We start from the raw sequence: 8,408 nt of genomic DNA on the forward strand, positions 1-8,408 counted from the left end.
GGTGCAATTTGCAGTACAGTCCATTTAACATGGTTTCCTATGGAACATGTTCTGTAGTGCAAATCACAAAAAGCACTAAAAATGCATAGGTGTGAATCCAGCCTCAGGGCAGAAAAAAAACACACAGAACTGCATCTAGTTTGTGCTGACACATTCTGATTAGGAGTTACTAATCAGCTACACCACCAGACACAAGCTGCTTTCTCTTTTTGGGTATTAACCCTTTACACATTGCACAGTGTATGGGGAAAGAATTGCTCAGATAGATGAGAAGATTTATATGTCATCCAATCACATTGCACAGTGTATGGGGAAATGAATTGTCCAGAATGTATAATACACAGACATGTATTAAGAAGATGTTTTCATGGAAGTTTCAGGTCCACCAATGATTATAGATTATCACCATAAAATGCACACAATTACATTTTGACAATTATGACATTTCACATCCAAGTCCAGTGAATATGTGCACAGTTGATAGGAGGAAGATCTCTAGAATAAATATTGAGTTGTTTCAAAAAGAAATTAATGAATGGAATAAAACTGGAAGCAATATTCTCCATGTGATAAGGAAAAGTTCATTAACATGATCAGCATTACAATGAGCAAGTGCCCGATGTCTGTTCTGTATTTAAGAATGTGTCTGCGCCCATGCGCGCAACGATTCCGTGCATCCGGTGCAAGTCACCAGCTGGTTTCTATTACTTTAAGTATGCACCATGTCGCAATAACTATTCCTGCTCACGCAAATGCGCCAACATGTTTGTAAATCAGCCCCTTTGTGTTAATTTTTTTTTCTTTGTCATTTTTTCAATCACAAAAAAATAAAATATTCAATAGGCTCAACATGCCTCTCAGCAAATTCCTTGAGGTGTCTACTTTCCATAGTGGGGTCATTTTTTGGGGGGGGGGGGGGACTGTGTGTACTGCCCTGCCATTTTAGCACCTCGAGAAATGAGATAGGCAGTCATAAACTAAAGGCTGCGTAAATAACAGAAAATGTACCCTAGTTTGTAGACGCTATAAATTTTGTGCAAACCAATTAATATGCGCTTATTGACTTTGGTAAAAAAAAAAAAAAGACATGTGGCTGAATACATTTTGGCCTAAATGTATGACTAAAATGGATTGGATTTTTTTTTATAACAAAAAGTAGAAAATATAATTTTTTTTCCAAAATTTTCTATATCGCAAAAAAAAAAAAAATCGCAGAGGTTTTTAAATACCATTAAAGAAAGCACTATTTGTGGGGGGAAAAAAGGCGCACATTTTTGTTTGGGTACAGCATTGCATGACCGCACAATTACCAGTTAAAACAGCGCAATGCCAAATTGTAAAAAGTGCTCTGGTCTTTAAGGGGCCAATTCTTCTGGGGCTGAAGTGGTTAAACTGCCCAGGGCCCATTTTTTGAATTTTTTTTGGGATGTGGTCTACTACCGCTTCAACACTTAATTCTGGCAGTCAGGACTATCTTTCTGCTACTTCCTGGGAGATATTCATCCTGAGTTCTTCCCTGCTGAACAACACATTCTCCTATCCCTAACTTTATAACATAATAACAAATGTGGGGGGTGTCCTGTAGTTCAGCAGGGGAGAACTCAGGCAGGGATAACAACATTGTTTGAGATTTCATTGCAGCAGAGGTAGTTTTGTCACCTCATTACAGGTAGTTGGGAGCTCATTGGATTTCTAGCAAAATCCACAGGTATTTTTGTGTACTTGTAATACAAGAGAATGTATTTGGAATATTTGTACTTGGGATACAAGGCAATGTGTATTGCTCAGATGTACTGCATATGTTTTTTTTTTTTTTTTTTTTTTTGCTTTTTTGCCTAGGCATACGCTTTAACCACTTGCTTACTGGGCACTTAAACCCCCCTCCTATCCAGACCAATTTTCAGCTTTCAGCGCTGACGCACTTTGAATGGCAATTGCGCAGTCATACAACACTGTACCCAAATGAAATTTTTATCATTTTTTCCCCACAAATAGAGCTTTCTATTGGGGGTATTTGATCACCTCTGCGGTTTTTATTTTTTGTTAAAAAAATTTAAAAAGTCTGAATTAAAAAAAAAAAAAAAAATTTAAAACAGGTAATTTTTCTCCTTCATTGATGTACGCTGATGAGGCGGTGATGGGCACTGATAGGCAGCAGTGATGGGCACTGATGGGTGGCAGTGATGGGCACTGATGGGTGGCAATAATGGGCACTGATCAGTTACACTGATAGGCAGCACTGCTAGGTGGCACTGATTGGCACTACTGGTGGGCACTGTTAGGCGGCACCGATGAGGCAGATGTGCCTCTTCCACTTCGGGACCTTTGTCCCTCACATCTGAGCCGGTGATCGGCTTTTTTTTCTACTCACGAAAGTGAGTGGAAAAAAAAATGATTACCGATCTTTTGTTTACATCATGTGATCAGCTGTCATTGGTTGACAGCTGATCACATGCTAAGGGGCCGGGACCGGCCCCTTACTCGGATCGGTGATCACCCAAGTCTCAGTGACTCGGCGATCACAGCGCACTCTGCGCGCGCCCTGGGGGGCACGCGCACAGGGGAGGCCGTCATATGACGGCCTCCCGGGAATTCAGGTCCGCGCTGTGGCCGTCATTTGGCCATAGTGCGGATGTCAAGTGGTTAAACACCAGTAGCCCTTCATTTCCAGCACCATTTTTTTCCTTAGTGTTGCTAACCCTCTTCAGCAGCGCTTTACCTCTCACCAACAGTTTACTGCCCAACAGAGCAAAATATCCACACAAGCAGCATTTTACTTCAATGTCATCATCTGACAATTTTAGGTCTTATCTTCACTAATACTTCACACACACACAAAATCCCCTCGCAGTACAGGCTACTTACTCCAGATTTCTGTATGGGGTAGTGGGCTAAAGAACAGGAACCTTGCAGTTCATCTATGGAGCATCGGCCTTTCGGAACACACCCAAGCCATGAACTACTTTAGTAGAGACAAGCCAGTTATGGACTTCACCTGTAAGAACATTACCTGTGCAGGTACGATGGGGCAGCTGCTGCTTAGTTAGGAAAAGGACATTTTGCAATGTTATAGAAAGTGAACAGCCGGGCGCTGAGGTCAGTATCAAATAAAAAAAACTTTATTAAAATAAGCAGCACACTTACATTGAAGTTAGCATGAAACAGCATGGATAGGGAACACCTGAGACCAAGCAGCTGTGATCAGTGTGCAGCTGTAGGCATCACTGAGCATGACAGGGAGCCAGCCTGCTCAAAGTATGGATATTAGCGGCGGTGTCCTGGGCTGCACACGAGGATGACAGCTGCCAAAATGCCTGGTGGATGTCAGGAGAGGGGGTGTGCATGACGTGTTTCCAGGGACATTTTTTTTTTTTTTTTCAAATGCATGGACAGTGAAGGGAAATGATGTGCTTATAAAGCTAAAATGGCAGGAAGGGGAGGAACATGAGAGGGGAAGGAGGGAGAAAGTTGAGCTGTTGCATAGAGCCAGAAGGGTGGGAGAGGGAGGAAAGTGGGAGGGGAAAAGCACAGAAGACATAGCTGAGCCATTAACCCTTGGCTTGCAGACTGCCAGCATCAGGGAATTCAGTGTTACTACTGAAGACAGGGAGTAAAACAAGAAAATACAAAGCAGATAAAACAAAATTACTGAACTGTAAATGATCAAGTATTATGTTACAATATTGCTATTAATATTACTATGTATGCATATATGATTAAAAACGTATACATATCAAGAATAATGATAAGACAAATATATATATATATATATATATATATATATATAAAAAAAAAAATGTTGCTCCCATCCCTGATCCAGCGCCAATGATACCCCAACACTGACACCTCAACACTGTGCAGAGTGATCTGACATGGTGCCAACCAGGCTCTGAAGGAGAGGGGGCAGGGCCAGAGTGGACTGCTAGACTCTTCTTCAGTGGTCTCTTCCTCAGCTCTCTGTAAAGTTGTCCAGGGCTGGGGTGCCCTCAGTGTCCACTGGGCACCTCTTCTTCTCCTGCATGATCCCAGCTGCTCCTGTCCATTGCCTGAGTGTCCATTGATGGAGATGCCAGAACATAATGTCTGCAGTTCTGCCAGAAAAAAGCTATGGCACACGTGGTAATTAGGGTGTGCCTGGGCACATCTGGCACACCCCATGTGCACGCCTATGAATGTAGATGATGAAAGCATTATTGGTTATTAACTTATTGTCAAGTCCTTGGTACGAGGCCGGATTGCTGAGAGGATGCCCCTTGTGGCTAAGTGCAGCGTACCCCTGGGAGTGAGACAGGGAGTACGGTGCCCAAAGGTGCACGGATTGCCGAATGCTGTTTGCTAGGTAGCTGGGTTGCTGAGGGCAGCTGGGGTGCGCTGGTAAGGCTGATTGGGCAGCCTTGCGAGGAAGGATCCCAGTGGAGCAACCAGGAACAGGGTCAAAGCCAGGCCAAGGGTCATACACAAGAGGATCAATCCAAGAAGAGGTACAACAGGATTAATCAGGAACAGAGTTGGTAGCCAGGGCAGGGGTCAAACACAGTGCGGACAAGCAAAAGTACAGGTGTGGAGACTGGAGCGTAGTCAGGTCCAAGCCAGGAGTCGGTGCAGGCAGAGAGCAGGAAGAGTCAGGCAAGCCGTGTAGTCAACAGGAATCAGATAATCAGATACAGGCAACAGGTACAGGGGACACAGGAAGCTGACGATAATCCAGCAACCTGCATACATCTGCAGCAAACTTAAATATACCAGAGGGCGCCAACAACTGTCACTGTGCGCGCACTAGCGCGCATCTGTGCACACTTGCTGTAGCGCACCTGCGTGCACACGTCGTTGCGCACCTGTGTGGGCGCATGCGCATGGGGATTCACCCGGCGCGACCATGACGGTTACTGGCAGGATCGCCAGTCCTACGGCCATTTCCCTGACACTTATAATGTATGCATTATAGAACAGTTATGTTTAGTTTTAAGATCCAGGTACTATAAATATATTAAATTAATACACTTTTTTAAATGTGTTTCCAAGCTACATAACATGGTTTATGTATTCATGAAAGGTGCATTTATTCGGGAATCTGATAGCAATTACTTGCAGAACCTTAACTTTGTTTTGTACAGTCTTTTGTGAGTACAAGCAAAATTCTTCAGATTAATTTTAAAGGAAAGTTCTAAATGTGTGAGATTAGGGATGAACTTTCCAAGATTCTGGAATCTATTCAAACCTTTCAGCTCCACACCAAAAAAAATGATTATTGTCTATATGTAGCACCTAACTGTTCCTTTATTAGAGGGATTGCCCTTCTTTTGGAATCAAATGCCTTTGTGCCACTCTCCTGCTCAACTGTCCCTCTTTTTAGTATGATAGATTATTATTTCTACATTACATGTCTATCTAAAGTGTTAGGGCCAATTCACACTAGTGTGGTGTTTTTTCCACACTAGAACAATGTCAGTCCCTGCTAGGGCACATCGAAAACAATTGTTTCTATGTATCTCATTTATACAGCCCAGATGTACGGTGCAGTGAGCTGTGATAAAATGCAGACATGTTGCATTTTATTGCAGCTCACAGGAAGGTACCGCATGTCAGCACACAGCAGCACAATGCAGCACGCTGCTGTGCAGTGACATAAATGAAGTGTTACTTCACATAAAGTTGAGGAGAAAAAGAAAAAAAAGGGAACTTTGTGATGCCCCACCCAATGCCGAAACTGACAGCTGCCTGCACACTACACCGCTCCTGTTTAGTGTGTAGGCAGTGTGAACAGGCCCTACTTTACTCTTGATCCAACCTCTGTATAATTGAATTTGCTGTTTTGAAAAGTCATAACAAAGGATATGTAGTAAAAAAATATATATATTTTTGGATTAAACCAGACATTTTTTGCATATTAATTCTGCATTGTCCAGGCAATTGAAGGTGTGGCAGGGCTAAATCCCTTTTTCTCACCTTAGAAAATGGAAATGTATATTTACCTGTTTATTTAACCTCCTGTCGACTGCTCACATTATATATACTGCGAGTGGGCAGAGTGCAGGAACAGTCGCGCACCTGTACGTTGGCTCTTTCTTCCGGATTCGGTGGCACGCATGTGTGTGCCCCTGCTGAACTGTGCTGTGATTGGATACAGCACGAATTTGGCAGCTGATTTCAGCCAATGATTTTGGCTGAAGTCAGCTGATTGGCTGTGTCTAATCACACACAAAAATACAGAATTCTTTGTATAGGGAACAACCAGATAGTAAGGTAAAAGTAGCACACATTATACACATTACACATTGTTAGGCACACAGTTAAGCCCTAGATTGTCCCTAAATGTTAACCCCTTCCCAGCCAGTGTCATTAGTATAGTGTTAGTGTACTGTATTATCACTAATCACTGTATTAATGTCACTAGGGATGTCAATGCCAGTTAGTGACCCACTCAGATAGTGTCTATTAGATTGCCACCACCCTATCACAGTCCGACTATAAGTTGTTGATCACCGCCAATATAGCATCTATAGCTGGGTAAATTTCAATTCAAACCAATTAAAATACACTTATTGAGCCTTTTTTTTACCAGAGACATGCAGCAGAATACATTTTGGCCTCAATGTATGAAGAATTTAGATTTTTTTTTGGATATGTTCTTATAACAGAACTGAGAAAATATTTTTGTGTGTAAATTATAAAAATGTCATTTGCGTACAGTATTGCATGACTGCGCAATTGCCAGCTAAATTAGCACAGTGCTAAATAGCAAAAAATGCCCTGGTCATGGAGGGGGTAAAGACTTCCAGGGGTCAAGTTGTTAAAGAAATCCTGTTAGGTTCAACTTCAGGTGAAAGTTCCCTGCAAGAGAAGAGCTAGTATACTCACCTCTCACCTGGTGGCTGTTTCCTACCTTTCTCCAGTTCCAGCACTGCAGCCTCTGCCCATCTCTTTGGCATTCGACATGTCTGGACTTGACTTGCCTCTCCTCCAACCTTTACACCACTGATGAGTTCTGAGGAGGGAAGGACGACACATCCGACATTCCCAGAAGTGTTGAATGCTGAAGTAACTTGCAATAGGAAAAATGCCTGAAAGGTGATTTCTGGTGCAGTTTTTAAAAAACCTAACAGGGATGTATTAACCACATGTAAGAGCTCATATTGGCCAATTATTTCTTAGTGCCAAATGTAAAATTTCTAGAGCTGGTAATTGAATGTTGTATGCTTAATGTTTCCAAAATGAATGCTCATTTGTTTAGTGAATAAAGCAAAGCTATATTCCATTTGAATACTTGAAAAAAAACATGATTTGCTTTGAATATGATTGGATCAATGGACATAGCATACCTTTAAATGTTCATTCTCCACTTCTTTGGAGAATCGGTCTAATGTCTTCTAGGATCAAAATTTTACCATAGACTGTTCTGTTTTGAACATAAACCACCTTGTAATTTAATGCAATGTGAAGCAATCATTAATAAAGATATACTGTATCACAAAGCAAATAACTATTAGATAACATTGAAGGTGCTTTTCATATTGAAAAAAATACACTGTAAGATATCAGACTCAACCTGATAATGAAAATAAATTTTCCACTGATGTTGAGTTGAAAATGTTTTTTTTTATTTCCTAAATGAGTCACCAGCAGTACTTTCTTGACCCAAATTCTTTATATTCTGTGAAATTTCTCAGGGTGCTTGAGTTTATATTGCTAAATAATGTTTTACCTGCTGTTATGTTAGTCTTGGAAAAATTCAAACAATGGATAAAATACATCCTATCTATGGCTGGGAAATAATTGTGTCTCATTGTCAATCGTAATTCATATAAGAGATTACAAGTAGCAACTGGTAAATTCTTGTTGTTTGATGCCACCACATCCTGTTATAGTTGAATAGTTATTGCACAAATAACTTCTATCCAAGGTTTTTACCCATGTATAAATCACTTTTACTTACGTCAATTAATCTGTATCTATATGTGCCAATGTAAATGAATATCTACAAAAGGCAATAAAGGAAAAAAAAACATTTCAACGTGTATAGTTGTAATACAATAACACATATTTTCTTTTTTTGTCTATAATTGTTTCTTAATGTGAAAAAATGTATACTCCATATTAGGCAAAATTACTTATTTGGTTGTGTAGTTTATTGTGCGACAAGCGATCAAAATTTTCATAGAATCAGACAGAAGTAGAAGTAATTGAAACAAAATCTTTACTAAAATTATCATTTAAATACTCCTTCCCCCATTAACTCCACCAAATCTCATATTTACCTGTCTATGAACATCTGTGATATTTGCTGTATGTCCAGTCGAGCTCTGCTTAATTTTCACTTATTCCTGTTAAAAAGCCATAAAGCACTGGGAGAAAATAATTGACATCCTAGATCCTAGAGGAGTGGGGACAGGTAACATAACATATAGGAG

At 40.7% G+C, this 8,408-nt stretch overlaps 1 long non-coding RNA gene across 2 annotated transcripts in view; it reads right to left on the reverse strand.

The window, feature by feature from the left end:
• LOC141132370 (uncharacterized) overlaps window positions 1–7,426 on the reverse strand; it is a 105,494-nt gene extending 98,068 nt beyond the window's left edge. For both annotated transcript variants that reach the window (XR_012242893.1, XR_012242894.1), the window contains exon 1: window positions 7,320–7,426. This is a non-coding gene — a long non-coding RNA (uncharacterized lncRNA). The remainder of the gene's footprint in view (window positions 1–7,319) is intronic.
• Between the last annotated feature and the right edge of the window lie 982 nt (window positions 7,427–8,408).

This window comes from Aquarana catesbeiana, linkage group LG03, assembly GCF_042186555.1.
Source record: "Aquarana catesbeiana isolate 2022-GZ linkage group LG03, ASM4218655v1, whole genome shotgun sequence".
In the NCBI taxonomy this organism is placed as follows: domain Eukaryota; kingdom Metazoa; phylum Chordata; class Amphibia; order Anura; family Ranidae; genus Aquarana; species Aquarana catesbeiana.